Raw genomic sequence first — 20,751 nt, forward strand, 5'->3', positions numbered from 1 at the left:
GGTTCTGTTTGTGAGACTTTTTAGCCAATTAGGTGATGGACAGTAAAATACAGCACTTGGTGCATCAATCCTAAGATCCTTGAGGCTCCACTGTTCATATAACTCCATGAGATCCCTAATGACTTGCTCACATTAGTTAGGCAGAGAATGAAACTACATTCTTATGTCTAACAAACTGAGTGAATAAAATACCATGGTTTTTAGTTTTCTATGTGTGGTAAATTCCCACCTGAGCATTGCCCTCTTGCTAATTTTGGGAACCACATAGAACACATGTATACTTAGCTGGGTTTCTTTCTGGACCACAATCATGATTTCCTTGATATAGGGAACTATATCAAAACTTCATGAAGTTCTCTTTACCAGTGCAGTCAACACCTAAAAATTAATGTTAGAGAGTTGCCTGGGTACTTGAGAAATTAGATGATGAGTCAAGAATGTTACCTGTGGTAGGTTGTGGTAGGATGATCTTTCTTTAAGGAAACAAGGAAGCTGTCTCCTGGTTGATTCAAAGGATTAAGGGCATAAAAAACCTAGTCTATATGGAGTCAGCCTCCAGAAATTCCAGCAGAATTACTATTGTCTTCTTGAGTGTTGCTGATTGCTCTAATGAACATGGAGGTGAAAGGGAGTAGTGTTTTATTTTAACTTAATTAGGAACTAAATCCTTTTAAATCGTATTCCAAGTTATTTTTATTACATGCTATGGTCCATGAAGACAGCATTATATACTAGAACCAAACCTGAATCACTACACTGTCCTGAGTTAGACTTGGACCAGAATAAAGGACTCACACAGGATCACTCAGCAAATATATGTCAGAGGCAGGACTTGCACCCAGGTCTACCCGATTCCAAGGCTCTTTCCCCAATCACCATGCTGCCTCTCAACAGATTTATGTCATTGTGTATAACGTTGAAAGGTAGATTTGTGGAAAATATGTAACATAGGAAGAATTGTGGTAACGTCTAGACTTTTAGAACTGGCTTCAATGCAACAAACTTCTTGACAACAGGAACAATTTTCAGAGTTGCCAAACCAGGGTCTGCCTCTCCAGACAAGCTGCAAGCCATGTCTATTGAAGGACTGCTAAAACCTAGAAATCTTTGCCTAATGTTTACATACACGTATGTTTAACATCCACCCTCAGGCTGTGCTTTTCAGCATGTAAGAACTCATTTTTTGTGTGTGTGAGAAAGGCATCACTGGAGTTTATCCCCAGCTCAAAACTCTGTCCTTCTACAGCCTGTTACTTGGTGTGTCTTTGCAAATTTACTAATTACTCTCTGTGTATCTCTCTGTACCAGAGAGGGGAACCTGCAGCCTCGAGGCCACATGGGTCCTTCTAGGTCCTTGGGTGAGGCCTTTTGACTGGGCCCAAGTTTTACAGAACAAATCCTTTTATTAAGGGGATTTGTTCTGTGAAGTTTGGAGTCAAAGGGCCACACTTGAGGGTTTGAAGGCCATATAAGGCCTCAAAGCCGCAGGTTTCCCACCCCTGGATAGGTGGTCTATGTTAATTTTTCTTTATCCTTTCCTAAAACTTGCCCATTTTGTTCACCTCTCATACCCATTTTAATCTGTATCTTAATCAAAACAAACCCTTTATTCCAAATACAACATTGATGTATTGAGATTTTCTCCTTAACCTCAAAATGCCAGATTTTCCACAGAGGTTTTGGATTGGTTGGATATACCACAGAATGACAAAGGTTGAGATAAAGTCTGAAAGATTATGCTCATTTGGCTGAATTTTGATATTGTTGACAGTTTAATTAGCACAGTGCCTGGCACATAGTTGTTATTGCGTCATTTCAGTAGTTTCTGACTCTTTGTGACCCTATTTGGGTTTTTTTGAAAAAAAAAGTGGTTGGCCATTTCCTTCTCCAGATCATTTTACAGATGAGGAAACTGAGGCTAACAGAATTAAACAACTTGCCTCGGGTCACATAGCTAATAAGTGTCTGAGGCCAGATTTGAACTCAGAAAGATGAGTCTTCCCAAGTCCAGTGCTCTGTCCACTCACTGTGCCACCTAGAGGCTCCATTTGACTGACTTTTTAATATATAGCTGATAGTTTAATTCAGTACAGTGCCTGGCTCATAGTAGGTATTTAATAAATGTTTATTGATATAATTTAATTTTTTTGAGTTTTAAATGTTGTCATAAAGCTTAACTACTCTGCTCATGTTCAATATTAAGACTCCTAACTCTGGTGTTAAAATAATGAAATCTTTATTGCCAGTGCAAAGAGGAAGTCACAGCTGCACCACAGTCCATCATTATTTCTTAACTTTGGAAAATGCAAAGTTCTTAAAATTCTCAGCTGGTTATCATGGAGATTGATTGAAGCCATTGAAAACAAATTGAAAAAGCTTCCTACCATTTGATGTTTTTATCATCCCTGTGTAATGCCTGGTATCCAGCATTGCCAGAAAATACTCCCCTTTATAGTTAGCTCATTTCGTATTTCTTGAGTACTTACTCTGTGCCAGACACTGTGGGGTGGTACAAAAAATTATCAGGCACAATCCATTCCCTCAAGGAGATTGCAATCTAGATGGAAAAAGAAGACATTGATTTGTGAAACATGTACATAATATTAATGTTGGGCTGTATATGATTGTGACAAAAATAGGAGATAGGAAACATAATGCAGTGGAAAGAATGCTGGATGTGGACAAGAAAATTTGGGTTCAAATGCTGGCTCTGTCCTCAGATCCTGTCTTGGTGTAAGTTATTTAACTTCTCTGGGTGTCAGTTTCTCGATCTGTAAAATGGGAGGATCACACAAGAGCACCACTGAGGTCCCTTTTAATGCTAAAGCTAAATGTTAAAGCTTGATGCTCTGATGTTTTTTTCAGACTTAGAACTAATCCAATACCTTCATTTTATAGGAAGTGAAAATTAAGACACAGAGAAGTTGAGTGACCTGTTGCTTATTTATAAAGATTCAGGTTTTGAATTCAGATCTTTTTAATACTAAACTTAGTGCTCTACCCATGATGATGATAATGGTGATGATGATAAGAAGAAAAAGAAGAAGCTGTGGTAATTGAGAGAAGTGAGAGATCAGTGTAAGCTAGAATGATTAGAGAAGATTTGGGACTGTGGAAGGATTTGGACCAGGCAGAGAGAAGGAAACATTCCAGGTAGAGGCATAGTATGAGCAAAGGACAAAAATGTGCTTATCATTTTGGGGAACTAGTGAAGAAAGCGATTGATGTGGTTGGGTTAAAGGGTTCAATTTGGAAAGTGGTAGGAGGTAAGGTTGGAAAGACATGTTGAGGCCAGAATGTAGTAAGCTTAAAATGCTAGTCTGAAGAGTTTCATTTGATAGTACAGGGAATATAGAGCCCCAGAAGGATTTTTGTAAAATAAATATGTTAGGAATTTTAAACTAGTAAGTGGATATAAAATGAATCAGAATGATGAAAAATGAAGGTCAAAGACTGACTAGTCATCCTCATGACTGTTGCAATAATCCTCATTTGAGGTGATGGTCTAGAGTGGAAATGAAAAGGAAGCAACAAATAAGAGAAGAAAAGACTGCAAGGGCTAGAAGGGAAGAATCAATAGAATTAGAAACTATATATGAAAGATAAGGGGGAGAGAGGAATCAAAGAAGACTAGGCTTCTGAGTCTGGTTTACTAGCGGAATGATAATTGCTGATGGAAAGAAAAAATCAGGAAGTCATAAAAAAGGAACAGGTTTATTAAAGATGAGTTTGTTTCAGATGTTGAAATATTAGCAAGACATCTAAGCAGAAATATCCAGTTAGGAGGTGGAGATATGGAATTGAAGTTTGGGTGAGAAGTCAGTGCCTAAGACAGATTCAACATGGACAGTCTTTCTTATCTATATCTGGGTGGGCAGTATCATAAAGCTTTAAATAATTATAATGAAGAACATTGACCATTAAATGTATCTAGAATTATAAAAATGACAAACAGTAGAAAATCATAATATGCATGCTATTATGATACATCTTCATGAAGCAATTTTCTTACCTACACTGCTCATGAGATGTTATTCCACAACATAATACTGACAGTATAAACTTCTTTGGAAACTAAACATATGGTATGTTTACATAATACAACATAACACCAAATTAGCCATTTTGAGGTATCAAGGAAAAACACCTCCATAAAACCCTATTTCACAACAGGGGAGAAAAATGGGGAAAAGGTCATTTTCTTTGTCTTCCACAGTGTCAGATTTCCTACATTTTAACCTATGTATCATGAAAAGAATGTTTTTTTTATAGCATTGTTACCCTAGAAGATGAGATATCAGCAGAGCACTTTAGAGTTGTACACAATTAGATATGTGTGCACATATCATTGAACAGGCCCCTCAAATGTCTGATTACATGATGTTTCATAAAGGCTGCCATTTGTGAATGTATCAGAACAATCATGAGGGCCAGCAGCTGCTTGCCTACAAGAATGATATGCAATTCATTCATTCAACAAACAATTCTTATACTCCTACTATGTGCTCTATACTGTATGTGGGTGCTGGGAATATGAAAGAAAATACAACATAAGCTCTGTTCTTAAGGGGCTTGAAATCTTAAAAACATCTCACCCAAAGCTGATTCCGAAAGTAGCGTGAGGCAGTGACTAAGCAAGACTTATCTGCTTTTGGATCAGACACAATGAATTTTTCATATGGTAAGATGCATGGTAGTGGCATAGATCTTTTTGAACACAACCTCAGTTCAATTTTTGTCAGAGACAATTCCAATATTGTTGCCCTAGGTCACTTTCTTCAATGTTAATAAAACTTGTTTGTGCTCTGAGGAAGAAGCAACTGCTATACACCAAACACATAATAATATCTCATATCCTTATGGCACTTTACAGTTTACAAAGTTCCTTCTTACAGTGGAGGAAATTGAGGCTTCAAGAGTTTAAATGAGAAGACAGGGTTAAAAGGCACTGAATTTGGAGCTAAAGAAGCTGGGTTCCAATCCAGTCCTGTCATTAACTACAATGTGACTTTGGGCAAGTCACTTAACCTCCCTGAGCTTCAGTAACCTCATCTACAAAATAGGTGGGTTGGATTTTAGATGACCTGTGAGGTCCCTTACAGCTTTAAATTTATTAGGGCACAAATCCAGGCTTCCTCCTTCCCAAGAGTTTTTCTTCCATTCTACTACTTAACTCTTCTAAATATTAATTGATAGTGGTGGCTGAATGTTCTCCTCCCTTAATACTTTATTTTAGTTTAAAATTTTAAATGCCTAAGGCTCAACTCCACCAAAAAAAAATTAGGTTAAATGAAGTTGCTTTTGCATATGCACATTATGATACCAAGGTTATGAACAGCAAGGCTTTCCAGAGAGTAATGCTACTTATTATTACTTATGGATACTTAGAGAGCTCACTGGAAAACCTCAAAAGGTCATCAATACTCTTCCCTAAATGTCCACTTGAAAAAATCAGTGACTGCACAACACTAAACTGAATAGACTTTTATCAAGAAGCTCAGTAAAATAAAATTAGCCTGAAAGAAGTATTGATGCATTTGCCCAAGAAAATTAATGCATTCAACTAAGTAGATACTTAGTCATTTAACATTTTAATCAGAGCCAGGAATCAGAAGAAGAAATCACACTGTCAAAAATACACAACCTCACATTTGGTTTACATTTGCTTACCTGTTAAACTGAAGCAGCATTTCTTACATTCTAAAGATGTATCTTTCTAGCATCCCCCATCACACACAGAGACAAAAAACTTGACATGTTTCCTGGCACTTTGTTCCAACAAAAAGGCTTGAACAAATGATAGAGACTTGAGTTTATTCCAAAACTCTAATTTGGGATTGCAGGATTATCTGCCTTGTCCAAATAGAAAATCATTACAAAGGTTTATTATTTTTTCCAGTTAAGAATCCAGTAAAAATACAATTATACATAGATAACACTTTTAATCATTTTGGTGTCGGGCTTCATATGATAGTTTCCCTGTAATTGCTTTTATCTACATAACTTACTGCAGTTCTTAATCGGAGATCTGGTTTCACAGGGTGTTGATTTGTCCTGATTACAATATGAAACCTTTATTTTAAGGTTGTCTTTTGAAAATCACTAATTCTGTCATCTTATTTTTCTTTTCCCAAGTGGGATTCATTCTCTCTTTTGCTCCTTTTCTCAGCCATGTATTACAACACTTGATTCTAAAGTGTCAGGTGGAAAAATAAATCGAGCCACAAAGAATCTTTCCTTAAAGACTAACTGGCAAAGTGATCTTTAAATACCTAAGTAACACCTGAATCTACCAGAAACAGGTCCCAACTCTTCTTGCAGAACAAAGTTATGCCCATCTGACTATTTTACTAAGGCAAAAAATAAACAAAACCAGAAAAAAAACCCACATTTTCTAAAATTAAGGAAGACAACGTAAATTTTGTTTTTTACTACAATGATAAGCCTGCAGGAGAGTAGGTTGTAATTATCAGATATGATGACAATTTTATTTTTTAAATATTGGGGTAGTGATCCCTTTACACCACATTCAATTTGATGCAATGCAATACAAGGAAAGGAAGCCATTTCTTAAGTTTAAGACTTTCTTTCACTAGTTCTCATATTGGAGAATCAGAAATAAACTCAGGTGCATTGTGCATACAATTTTTAGTCCAAATGCTTCAAGGTCTGCAAAACCTTGCCATCTACTAGAATTAGGATTCTTAGTAACTAAAATCTTTTGAAGCTTCGAAAAAGAGTCAGCAATATGAACCTTCATTTTCAGTTCTCTCAAGAGGAAAGACCCAGTCAGCGCTCTCTTCTACACCTGAAACCAGCAGATGGTGTGTTTCAGGTACCTTTCTTTTACTCCCTCGATCCAGGCAGCCTTAGTGACTGATGGTGTTTTGTTTTGTTTTGTTTTGCTTTAAACATTACAGAGCCCAATATTGGGCAGTGCAGCTTGTTAGCTATTCAATTTTAGCAATAATTATTTAAATACTTGGTGGCAAATTTTGTCACAAGCAAAGCAATAAAGACTGCTGCTGAACAGAGCTGTAAGAACACACTATTGATCTCCAAATCACCATAGCCAAAATTTCACGCATCAAAGTCCAGTCCGGCTTGGTTTATTGCCATCTCAGTAAGCCAATCCCATACACATACATTTACATTTGACATGTTTTTTTGTTTTTATTTTATTTTTTGTCTAAGCTGTTCCACAAAATACTGCAGAAAAATGCACTAAACATTTAGCTTCTATCCTTGCCCAGTAATCACAGTATATATGTGAACATATGGCAACTCAGACAAACTGTAATGCAACATTTGATGAAAATATGGTGCTGTTTCAGCATTTTCTCCCCTGCAATCACAACTGTATGGGCATAATTCAAGGGAGCAGACTCCAGGAATAGTCTTATAATTTGCTGAGTATCATTTGTTTTCAAGTAATAATATCGACCAGAGCTGTAAAATGCAATCCAACTTCCTTTCGAGTCTCACTTGGAAAGAAATAAAATACTGAATACAGCATGGCAAGAAGAATAATTTCGGCTGATGTTTACAGCTCCCAACGGCTCCACTAAATCATCGGAACAGGAGGAAGGTGGCGGCAAGAGGGTTTTACCTTTGACTTTGGAATGTAAAATCTCATTTAAAACGGGTGATTTAGCGGGAGGATATGCTAGTCCCGTGAGTAAGTAAAGGGAGGATTGGGCTGGGCTGGGCTATTCAGTGTATTGGAACAGAGGAGAAACCTCAGCAATGGGTGAAGTTGCCTTTTCGAGGTGGGGGTGGATGAAAGGCGGGCTGGTCCACGTTGGATCTCAGCTGGCCAACATTTTCATCCTCTAAATGAACGGGCAGAAAAGTCAAAGTGCCCCTCCGCCACCCCCTCCGCAACCTCTCCTTTGTAAGGGGAAGGGGGAGGGTTGAAGGAGGAAGGAAAAAATGGGATCACAATTCTCACGTAAAGTCCAGCCTACAGAGCGTGCCCCAAACCATTAATATCCAGGCGTGTTTTACCACCACACCCCAGTGTTAAGAGGGTTTCCATGCAGCTCCAGAAAAGGGGGGGGGGGGGCAAATGTCTCTACAACTACGGTGCAAAATGCTCTTTTCATCTCAGAAACGCACAAGCACGTCCCTCTTCTTGCCCTTCACCCTTACATCCCCCTCTTCTTTTCTCCTCTCTTCTCCCCCGTTATGCAAACCCCTGGTGGCTGCAGGGAGGAGGGCACAGCTTGAGCTAGGAGAGAGACTGAGAAGGTGGAGAAGAGGACAGTGGTGGGGGTGGGGGCTCGCGGACTGCACCCGCAACATTGGCTTGAACCCTGGGCTAAAGCGCCGCATCAAGTGTCCCCCAGTAGCTTACCTCTCTACCAATGGACTGTTTCTGCTCGGCCCGGGCCGTGGAGAGGGAGAGAGTGAGGGTGGAGAGGAGAAAGCGCCGCAGCTGCTAGCCCCCGGAGCCAACGGGGGGAGGAGGAAGAGGAGGAGGAGGAGGAGGAGGAGGGCTGGGCGCCGAGCTGCTTCTCCGCGGGTTTCCTCTTCGTCCGTACTTCGCCCTGCTCTGCTGGCGCTAAAAACTGAGAGCATAGCCCTGGCTCAGCCCCCTAACTGGATTCCTTCACTGACACAACTCCCCGTCTCTCCTCTCCACGTATAGACACTCCCCCCTCTCACTCACTCAGGCTTTTCCTCCCTCCTTCCCTCCCTCTCAATGTCACTCATACATACAGGCACACAAACACTCTTTCTCCTTTCCTCTCCCTGCCCCCTTCCTCCCTCCTCTCTCTCTCTCTCTCTCTCTCTCTCTCTCTCTCTCTCTCTCTCTCTCTCTCTCTCTCTCTCTCTCTCTCTCTCTCTCTCTCTCTCTCTCTCTCTCTCTCTCTCCTCCTCCTCCTCCTCCTCCTCTCCCCTTCTTCCTCCGCTTTCTCGTATACTTTTCTCACAACCTCTCTTAGATTTTTCAGTAACCAGACCATTAAAGACTCGTGTCTTTTTTTCAAATCTTCCTTCTACCCATCTTCGTTAGTTACTGTTCCACTGGATTCTCTCATACCTTCTGTCCTTTTACCCCTGGACTGCTTTCTTTGCTTTTTCCACACACCATCTCATTCCAGCCCACCACATTGCTCTCACCCTTGCCACCTACTTACTCAGCGATTTTTATCACACAACCCACACATGTTGCAGGTAGCCAATATTTTCACCCCCTCTCTGTCTTGGGTGGATGAACTTTGCTTCCTTCGACACAGTTCATAAGTTGAAAGGGGGAAAATGGCGATAACAGCACTTATGCTTTTAGAATAAGGGGTTCACCTGTGAGCCTATTTGGAAAAAAAAATTTATAATATAACTGGTTTCCTTTATGTTATACATTTAAAAACATTATTCTTAGAAGGGGTCCATGGGCTTCACTAGACTGCCAAAGGGCATTATCACACATGCGCGCACACACACACACACACACACACACAGACACAACACACAAATGGTTAAGAACTCCTGTTGTAGAGGATGGTGATATTTTCCCTGAATCAGATAAACAATATAAACAATTTACAGATATACAAAGAACCAAAAAAAAAAATGGCCTTAGGTTTTCAATGAGATCTTCGAAATTTGACCAATCAGAAGGTTGAATTCCCCCTCCACTCCTTCATGCTGTGTTATCTTTATTCTGTGTTTACATTCTTTTCCCTGAAGATGGTGAACATACACTTTTCTCAGATGGAACAGGAGTGTAGGATAATTTACTTCAAGACTCCACAAGAGCAGTAGTCTCATCAAAATGGACACTCCCCGAACCATGAACCCTTCCAAGTCTTGGGAGAGATGGTTTCCATGAACTGCTGTGAAGAAAAAGCCCTTATGGTTTAGTGGTCAACTTATTGTCCATAAGCCTCTCTGGATGTTCTTAGGCAAGAGGACAAACGTATCTCTCAGGCTCTATTTAGTAGAACTTGCTAGAGCTTATGTTCACTGGAATAGCCTTCAAGAACGAAACTTCTTTCCACACCATTTTCCATCCTCTGCTTCCCTTCCTCTCACTCTCTTTTTAAAACCCTCTACAAACTAGCTTCCTGTACTCTGACCACAGAGTTCGCAGAGGGGAGTAATCTATGAGAATATGGGAACATTAGGAAGGGTCAGGTTGTAATAGCTCTAAATGTCAGAGTGAAGTTTATATTTTGACCCTAGCTCTAATAGGGAGCCACTGGCATTTATTGAGTGACGGTGGAGGTGATTTGACATTGTCAGATGTACACTTTAGAAAAATCACCTTGACAGCTGAATGGAGGATGGGTTGAAGTGGGGAGTTACTTGAGACAGGGAGACCAGGTAGAAGGTTCTTACTATAGCTTAGGCAAGAGGTAATGAGGGTTGTGACTGTATAGAAGTCGAGAAGGGAAAGTATATAAGAGAAATGTCTTTGAGAAAGAAGATTAGGCAATTGTTTGGATATGTGGGGCAAGTGACGACAGTCGAGAATGACACAGATTTCTAAGCTGGGTGACTAGAAAGATGGTAGTGCCCCTCAAGAATGATAAGGAAGTCTCAAAGGGGAAAAGGGTTTTTTTTTGGGGGGGAAGATAATAGGCTCACTTTTAGATATAAGATCATTGGATCAGAAAAGTAAAGCTAGAAGGAATTTCAGAGGCTATTTAGTCCAGCTATCTTATTTTACAAGTGAGGAAACTGAGACCCAAGAAGGTTAAGTGATTTGCCTAATGTTTCACTAGAGTTGCTTGTAGGAAATCCCGCTGAAATATCTAATGGGAAGTTGGTAATTTTGGTATTAGACCTCAGGAGAAAGACTAGGGCTGGATATCTATCTCTGTGAGTCCTCTAAGTAGAGATAATAATTGAACCCAATGATATCTCAGTGATACATTGGAAGAGGACTTTCAGTTGGATGGTGTAGTAACTACAATATTATAAAGAAAGAGTAGAGCTATAGACTTCTATTTTTCAGCATGAGGCAGTGTGGTATAGCTGACCCAGTATGAGGGTCAAATCTGAATACTTGGTGTTTAGATCCTGCGTGAGAACTTTGTGATTGTGGGCAAGTCACCTAACTTTTCAAAGTCTCATTAATCAATTAAGAGAATGTTGTATACAGTAATACCAATAATGTTTTGAAAACAACTTTTAGTAACTGAGTGATTGTGACTATTATAAATACCCAAATTAACTACAAAGGCCATATGAAGGAAGATGCCATCTGCATTCAGTGGAAGCACTGATAAATAAAACTATGTATAGAATGATATTATATACAGAGACATATTTGTGTCTAATGGTAGACATCTTTAGGGTGGGGGGAAGAAAAAAAGAAATTTGCATGATAACTATTATATATTTAAAAGAAATAGCAAGTTTCACATAATAGATTTGCAGTTTCATAGGCAATCATCTTTTAAAAATGAAATAGTAAGCTATGGAAATGCTTGTTTTATTCCTTAAATTAAAAATAAAATAATTTTTAAAACCATCATTAATCCATTTCACTTATCAAGAAACATTTGTGAAGTACCTTCTTCATCAGTTATTTGACTATCTGGCTTTCTTGCCTACCTTCATTCACTTCCATTGGAGTATTTTCCTTGACGTTCACAAATACCATTCTGCTCTATAGGGCAGCATGGCATAATGGGTAGAAGGCTGAGCTCAAAGCCAGGAGCACTTGGGTTCCAGTCTCACCTCTGATACAATTCTCTAAGAGTATAAGTTCCAGGAAAAGGATAGAACTGCATTGGTAGAGGAAGCTTTCCACACTGGGAGTTCTCTATAGAAATCACAGGGTCATTCCCTATTCCTATTTCCACTATGTTTTAACCTCTAACAAGGGCTCTATGACTACAAAGGGAAAGAAATTAAATAGTCCCTGACCTCAAGAAGCTTACATTCTATTGGGAAGGGGGACAGGATAGCAGCTGGTGGGTCAGAATATCTTATATAGGAGGTGGCTCTTGAAGTTAGCTTTAAAGAGAGTTAGAAATTCTAGGAGGCAGAGTGGAGGAGGGAATGCATGGAGGTGGGGGAATTTGTGTGAGAATTCCAGCTCGAACAAAGGCACAGGCACAGCGAATAAGGAATCCATCCTAGGGAAAGCAAGTAGGTCGGGTTTTAAACATCAAACAGGGGAGTTTGTATTTGCTCCTAGAGGTAATAGGGAGCCAATGGAGATTGTTGAGTAGAGGAGTCACATATTTAGACCTATGATTTAAGGATGTCACTTTGGTAGCTACATAGAAACTATTTTAGAGAAGGATGTAAGCAGATCAGGGGTTCTTAACCTGGGGAGCATGAACTTTTAAAGTATTTTAATGATTGAATTTCAGTATAATTAGTTTCCTTTGTAATGCCAGACATTTTATTTTATGTATTTAAATACATCCAATCCAATCAACATTCAATAAGTGCCTAATATGTGTCATGTGCTGTGCTAAGTGCTGGGGATACCAGTAATAAACAGGTAGACAGTCCCCACCCTCAAAGACCTTATAATGTCAAGGGGAAGACCATACAAAAAGGACACAGGAAACAGGGGACACAGGGGGGTACCTGGCATGGGGGCATCTTGTTCTGTGGGACTGAAACCAGGCAGAGCAGCAGATGCAAAGTGAAGGGGGATATTATTCTGAGAAAGGGTCCACTGGCTTCACCAGATTGTCAAAGGCATCTATTTCACACACACACACACACACACACACACACACACACACACACACAAAAGTTAAGAACTCCTGGCGGAGGGACAGAAAACAATTGGGAGGCTGTTTTAACAGTTCAGGCAAGCAGTATTCTGTGATAGCAAACAAGGAGAAAGAAAGTTTCTAAGTACTCATTGGTTTGGGCATAGCTGAAAAGAACTATAGTGCAAGCACATATGGAACATTATAGTGGAGTAAGAAATGATGAATGTGAGAAATTCAGAAGAACTGGGAAAGATTTGTATTAACTAATGCAAAGAGAAACCATCAGAACCAGGAGAACACTGCATCTGATACAACAATGCAAAAGAAAAGATCACTACAAGGAATTTGAAGGGTAATGGGGATTCTGGAGAAAAGACAATAAAAGCTATGCTTCCCAAATGGCACATAGGTTAGGGAATACAAGGACAAAATATGATATACATTGTCAAACACATTCTCTGTTTTAGGACATTTTCACTCAGTTATTTTTCTTCATCACACCTTAGACTGAAATAAATGTAACAGGCATCAATAAAGTGTATTTTTAAAAAAAGTTCAGGAAAGATGTGATAAGAGCCTGAACTGGGGGTAGGGTAGATGTGACTATATGAATGGAGAGCATGGGAAAGATGCTATAGAAGTAGAATTGACAAGACTTCAATAAACATTTATCCTCATCTGCAAAATGGGGGTAATCATATTTATATTATCTACTTCACAGAGTTAAGAGGAGTGCACTCTGAAAACTCTCAAGTGCTTACATGCTAGGAGTCATTATTTTTATGAGGTACAAATGGGTATTATGAGAAAAGAAGTGTAGTTTCTCAGTCATTATGCATGATTAAGGCATTGTAGGTAACATATTCCAGAGGCAGGAAGGTGAAGGACAGATACCTCTCCTGTGTGATGGGGTATTAAAATGTCCAAATCCTTAGCTTTCCTCCTTGCTCATTGTAGGGGATTTCAGTAGCTGCTTGGATTATACACTTCCCAAATCTTCAGCAAGACACTTGTGCTTATGCTAATCACATGCTAGTGTCTAATATAATGGGTCCCTGTGTGTACAAAGAATCATAAATCATACATCATCAATAAACCCAGACTCTGACAAAATACAAACACCTTTCTGGAAAAGTTCAAATGTGATGACATAATGGACCCCTGCTGCCTCAGCCAGCTGTGATAAGGAATTGATGAAGTATGGCTGTGAAAGAGTGAGGCTGCTTTGCTCACCTAGGGTTTAGGGCAAAGCACTTCTTCAGTTGCTTTTGTACAATAATCCCATTCCTGCACCCTCACTGCAGAAGGTTTTCTTTTTGAAGCTGAGTTGCCCACTAATGGAAAAGACGAATACCATTTCAAGTGTCTGTGTTTCAGAGGAAATTTTAAGTTGCTATTTAGTTGTTTCAGTTGTGTCTGATTCTTTGTGACCCCATTTGTAATTTTCTTGGCAAAGATACTGGAGTGGTTAGCCATTTCCTTCTCTAGATCATTGTAGAGATGAGGAACTGAGGCAAACAGATTAAGTGACTTGCCCAGGGTCACACAGCTAGTAAGTGTGTGAGGCCATATTTGAACTCAGATATTCCAGACTCTGGCCCCTCCAATCTATTGTTCCACCTAGCTGCCCCTGAAATTTTACCAGAAGCAAAAAGAAATCATCCATGCTAAAATCTGTGCTAACCTTTAGGTTTTGCTCCTAATCCTTGAAAATAAAAGGACCTTATGGCACCAATTTCAATCTTTGTTTATTTCTAACTCAAGAATAACTATAATTCCAAAACACATAGGAAATTATGATTTTCCTTCAAAGAGCTTTAAAAAAACGATCTCTAATTAAACCCTTTAAACTATCTTCATTCTTTCTTGCTACAGCTACCGTAATCTGCAGGACTATACTTACATAGCTTAGTCAAACTCACACACAGTACTCCAACTCCTGTCCTTGTGCTGTTAGATTAGCTGTTCCCATGCCTAGAATATACTCCCTGTTCATTCACCTCTATCTTATACAATCCTTCTCTTCCTTTAAATTCAGTTCAAGCACTGTTTTCTACATGAAACCTTTTCTGATACTGCTGTTCCTAGCGTCCTCCCTCCCCAGTACCTTATGCTTTTATACTTTAGCCACTTTGCATATTTTTGCTATTTTCTTTCACTTTATTCTCTGTCTGTCTATCTATCTATCTATCTAGACGTATCCTATATAGATATTTCCTTATTGGCTTCTTCAATAAATGTAAACACCTTGTGAGTATTGTGTCAATCTTTGTGTTGCCACCTCCAATGCCTAAAATGGTGCCTGGAGCATATTAGACATTTTGTCAATGTTTGTCGGTGGATTAATCAGTCAACAAACAATGCTCGACTGAATTGGCAGTCACATTGTAGTTAGCATGAAGGAAGAGAGGATTTTTGAAAAAAAAAATCCATGAATTTTTATTTTTGAGGCTATTTGCCAATGAATAGTGTCTATAAAGAAAGACTATTGAATAGCACCAATATATCTGATGGTAGTTAAACATCTGATTGCTCTTAAGGTAACTATGGTGTAGCCCAAATTGTATAGCCCAGCCTGATACTGGAATACTTATTTGTGCTAAGTCTAAGGAACTGGGTTCACATCCTGACTCCTCCACTTATTCTCTGTGAGACCTTGGGCAAATTGCTTAAACTGTCTGGGCCTCAGTTTCCTTGTTTTTGTAAATAATAAAGGGGTTAGATTAGACCTTTAAGAAGATCTCTTCTAATTCAAATCTATGACCCTATGAACAGAGACAGACAATTCAATTCAACATTTCCAAGGCATCTACTATGTATGTGGTACTTTTTGACATTGGGAGAAGGAAGACAACCCTCAGAAAACTCCCAGAACCCCCAAACTTAAAAAGTCCTTGCCCACAAATAGCTTACATTTTATCTGCAGAAGATATAATATATAAAATCAAAGTAATTTGAGGAGGGGGAGGGCACTGCTAACTGGGGGAATTGAGGAGACTAAGAAAGTCTTCAAAGGAGGAGGTACCTGGAAGAAGGTATATATCCTAAGGATAGAGATGAAGACAGAATATGGAAATGGAATGTCATTAGAAATGGAGCCCTTCCCCTCTTCTGTCCCTGATAACTTGAAAAATAACTTGGAAGGATGTTTGTCAAGTTCAGAATAACAAAAACATTTTTTTAAAAGTATCTTAGAAGAAATTAATTAAATTTTCCTAAGTTGTCAGATATTAAATGCAAGTGAAAGCTATTTTATTAATATAAAAAATCAGACTTTTGCAATTCTAAGAGATAACTAAGTTTAAAAGCAAACATAAAACATTTGGTGTCCAAATTAATTTACCCATGAAAAAAAGATTTCTACTTCGAAGAAAAAAAAGATTTAAATTCTTGTAAAAAGGTTCATAAAACGCTTCACGCACATCAAATAACAAAGCAAAATTTTGATGAGCTAAGCATAAATGAATAAGAACCATATGGATTACATTTCTGTAAAAACATACATGGATATAAAATCCAGGGTAATCAGGTATGAAAATGACATATTTGGGGCAGCTAGGTGGCTCAGTGAGTAAAGCGCCAGCCCTGGAGTCGTGAGGACCGGACAGAGTTCAGTATCAGTCTGAGACACTTAACATCCACACAAAAATACTAGCCATGTAACCTTGGGCAAGTTACTTAACCCCAATTGCCCTCCAAAAGGCAAAAAAAAAATGATATATTTGTACTTCAGTCAAACATTAAAAAATAGTTGGAAATATTTGATGTGTAGCCATAATGTGATCTAGGTGTGCATATATTGCTAATACAACTATACTATTCAAAATGATTCCCTATGTTTATAATGAATAAATCATAATTAATTTCTAAGCTAAAGAGTTAAATACAACTTTTTACTATATAAAAACTTGAATTTTTTTGGTTAAGAATGAATAAAATTGCTTTAACTTTTAGAATGTATCTAGATATTTTCATTATTTTGTAAATGCTTAGTTTCTTTCGTTTATACTGACCGCATGAATAGAACAATATAAAATTCTTGCTTGTAAACATAGAAAGGTAAAAGTCCTATATTCTATCTTGCCATTTTTACTTGTAAGGAAATGGTCTGCCTCTCCCTCCTTTTCCTATATTGTACTGTGAGAAAGCTCTACTTTTCAGGCCTGATGGTTCAGACTCGCAGGAAACTGAGACAACTCACTCTAGTTCAAGAGGTTTTCCATGGAAATTGCTGGAATTTTGTTGTGTGGGGGAAAGAAAATAAAATGGGAAGATACAGTGAGACAGGATAGACAGAGACAGATAGAAAGATAGTCAGATAGAGGCAGAGATAGATTTAGTTCATTCCAGACTGCTAGAATATCTCAAAATGAATGTAAACTCCCACAGGTAATCAGAAGCTTAAAATCCTGTGAGAAATAAATCCCTTCTCCAATGATATGAGCTATAAATATATAGTCAGGATGCAGAGAAGATTAACCTTGAAATCAGGAAGGGTTCAAGTCCTCCTTGTGACAAAAACTAGATGTATGGCCATGGGCAAGTCACTGGACAGAGAAAGACAGAGAGGCAGAGAAAAATAGAGAAAAAAAAAGATAGAGACAGAGAGAGATAGAGACAGACAAGAGGCAGAGACCAGGGTAAGGTGGGTTTCACCTTAGAACCCTGGTTATCCATAGAGCTCAGACAGAAAGGTTCTGTGTCCTTGGGAACCAAGAAAAAAAGGGATAACCCATTTAGCCTATAGGTGAAAATGATTGGAAAGGAATAGGTCAAATTCTGTATTAACTGTACCAAAGTAATCTGTAGTGCAGAAGAAAATAATATGCATTTTTCTCACTAATTATTCTTGGTAAATATCATGGCCTTATAAATATATTTTTTTCATTTTTCTCTTCTCTAAGAATGTCGGAATTACCTCCTCAGAATAAATGTAGTTAATTTTAAGCTGAAATATACACACAGCATCTTGGCTTCTTTCTTTGTTTGTTTTAATTTATTACTTACTTTAAATATTCTTTTCTCTTTAATTTTTAAATTCTAAGTTCTCTCCGCTCCCACTGCTCTCCTACCTAATAAGAAGGTAAGCAAATGATATCAATTACATCTGTGAAATCATTCAAAAGATATTCCCACATGAACAATATTTCTTTTTTGTTTGTTTTGTTTTTTTGGAGGGGGGAAGGCAGGGCAATTGGGGTTAAATAACTTGCCCAAAGTCACACAGCTAGTAAATGTTAAGTGTCTGAGGCTGGATTTGAACTCAGGTCCTCCTGACTCTAGGGCCAATGCTCTATTCACTGAGCCACCTACCTGCCCCAGCGATATTTCTTAAAAAACAAAAAATAAATAAACTGATAAAATTATATTTCAATTTGTACCCAGAGTTCATCAGTTCTCTCTCTAGAGGTGGATAGCATTTTTTCATCTTGGGTCCTTTGGATTTGTCCTGGATCATTGTATCTATCAGGACAGCCAAGTCTTTCACAGTTGATTGTCTTTACAACATTGCGGTTAGTATGCACAAAGATCTCCCAGTTCTTCTTACTTCACTTTACTTCACTTCTTATGAGGTCTTCTTATGTTTCTCTGAAACCACCCCCCTCATCATTTTTATAGCACAACATTACTCTATCACAATCTTATGCCACAACTTGTTTAGCCATTACCCAATTAATGAGCATCCCCTCAATTTCCAATTCTTTGCCGCCATGAAAAAGAGCATCTATCTATCTATCTATCTATCTATCTATCTATCTATCTATCTATCTATCTATCTATCTATGTATCATCTATCTAGATGTCTGAGCATATATATATATATATATATGTGTGTGTATATTTTTATTTCTTTGCGATACAGACATAATAGTGGTATTGCCAGGTGACAGGATATGCACATTTTAATAGTCCCTTGGGCATAGTTCCAGGTTGTTCTCCAGTATGGTTAAACCAGTTCACTATTCCACCAAGAGTTCACTAGTGTACCAATTTTCCCATATCCCCTGAAGCACTGGCCATCTCTGATAGGGTGATGTAGTACCTCAAAGTTGTTTTAATTTGCATTTCTCTAATCAGTAGCGATTTAGAACATTCTTTTATATCACCATAGGTAGCTTTGATTTCTTCTTCTGAAAGCTGCCTATTCATATCCTTTGACTATTTATCAATGTGAATGACTTGTATTCTTATACATTTGACTCAATTCTTTATATATTTGAGAAATGAGGCTTTTATCAGAGAAACTTGGTTTGAAACTTTGATATTATTTCATTTTAGCAAAACTTAGTTTCCCTGATTACCTCTTCCAATTTATGTCTATTTTTACCTTTGCTTTGACTGAGGTCATGATTGCTATACCTGCCTTTTTCACTTTGGCTGACATATATTAGATTCTGTTCCAGTCCTTTATTTTAACTCTGTATGTCTTTCTGTTTCAAGTATGTCTCTTGTAAACAACATATTGATGTTTTCTGCTTTCTTACCCATTTTGCTCATTCACATTCACAATTATGATTATTAACTGTTCGTTCCCCTCCATTTTGTTTTCTTCTGTTTCTTCTTTTCTCTTTTAATCTTGTTCTCCTTGAAAGTCTATTTTGTTTCTAATTATTTACTGCCTTAATCTGTCCTTCCTTTTACCATCTTTCTAGCCACTCCACCCCATCTTTTCATATCCCTTTCACTTCCTGTATTCCTACCGGGCAAGATAGATTTCTATACACAACTGAGTATGTGTGTATGTGTATATGTGTGTATGTGTGTGTGTATGTGTAGTCTTCCTTCTTTGAACCAATTCTGATGAGAGTGGGGTTCAAGCATTATCCATGACCCCACACTCCTATTTTCCCCTCCACTGTCAAAGCTCTTCCTTGCATGCCTCTTTTATGTGAGAAAAAATTTTCTCATTCTATCTCTCCCTTTCCCCCTCTCCCACTTCATCCTTTTTTCCTTCTCACTTTTTTTTGGAGATCATTTAAACTTAATTGACTTACACCTATGCCCTCTGTTCTATGTAGACTGCTTCTAACTGCCCTAATAATAATGATAAAGTTTTTAGGAGTTATATGTATCATCTTCCCATATAGTTTAAACAGTTTAACTTTATTGAATCTCTTGTGATTTCTCTTTCATGTTTCTCTTTTTATACTTCTCTCAAGTCTTCTGTCTGAATGTCGTTATTTTCTATTTAGCTCTGTTCTTTTCATCAGAAATGCTGTTTCATTAAATATCCATTTTTTTACCCCTGAAAGATTATACTCACTTTTGCTGGGTAGGTTATTTTTGGTTGAAATCCTAAATCCTTTCCCTTCTAGAATATCATATTCTAAGCCCTCTGCTCCTTTAACATGGAAGCTACTAAACCTTGAGTGATACTGATTGTAGCTCCATAATATTTGAATTGTTTCCTTCTGGTTGCTTGCAATATTTTCTCCTTGATCTGGGAGCTCTGGAATTTGACTATAATATTCTTAGGAGTTGTTCCTTTGGGGTTTCTTTCAGGAGTTGATTAATGGATTCTTTCAATTTCTACTTTACCCTCTGGACTGAAGATACTGGGGTAATTTCTTTTCTAATTTCTTGAAATATGATCTCTAGGCCCCTTTTTATTATCATGACTTTCAGGTACTCTAACAATTCCTAAATTATTTCTCTTAGATCTATTTTCTAGGTAATTTGTTTTTCCCATGAAATATTTCACATTTCCTCATATTTTCTCATTCTTCTAATTTTATTTTATTGTTTCTTAATGTTTCATGGAGTCTTTAGCTTCTATTTGCCCAGTTCTAATTTTGGGGGGAATTATTTTCTTTAGTGAGCTCTTGTATCTCTTTTTCCATTTGCCCAATTCCTCTTTAAGGAGTTCTTTTCTTCATTGAATTTTTTGGTTCCTCTTTTATCCTTAGGCCAATTTTGTTTTATAAAATGTTATTTTCTTGAGCATTTTTTGTTCTCTTTTTCCAAGCTCTTCATAATTTTCTCATATCACTTTCTTTTCTTTTCCCAGTTTTTCCTCTACCACTCTTATCTTTTTTTTAAATTATTCTAGGAATTCTTGTTA

General features: G+C 37.9%; 1 protein-coding gene across 5 annotated transcripts in view; it reads right to left on the minus strand.

The window, feature by feature from the left end:
- The window catches only part of SPATS2L (spermatogenesis associated serine rich 2 like), a 254,703-nt gene extending 245,985 nt beyond the window's left edge, over positions 1 to 8,718 (minus strand). For 3 of the 5 annotated variants that reach the window (XM_069070110.1, XM_069070111.1, XM_069070114.1), the window contains exon 1: positions 8,357 to 8,718. The gene's annotated coding sequence lies outside the window, so the exon portion shown is untranslated. Of the gene's footprint in view, positions 1 to 2,486; positions 2,558 to 8,356 lie in introns of all 5 variants that reach the window. The other 2 variants (XM_069070112.1, XM_069070113.1) reach the window with 1 other exon arrangement.
- Positions 8,719 to 20,751: the final 12,033 nt, after the last annotated feature.

The sequence above is a fragment of the Petaurus breviceps genome, unplaced genomic scaffold (genome assembly GCF_028583685.1).
Source record: "Petaurus breviceps papuanus isolate PSGF00001 unplaced genomic scaffold, PetGlider_PUasm1.0 90804, whole genome shotgun sequence".
Classification (NCBI taxonomy): domain Eukaryota; kingdom Metazoa; phylum Chordata; class Mammalia; order Diprotodontia; family Petauridae; genus Petaurus; species Petaurus breviceps.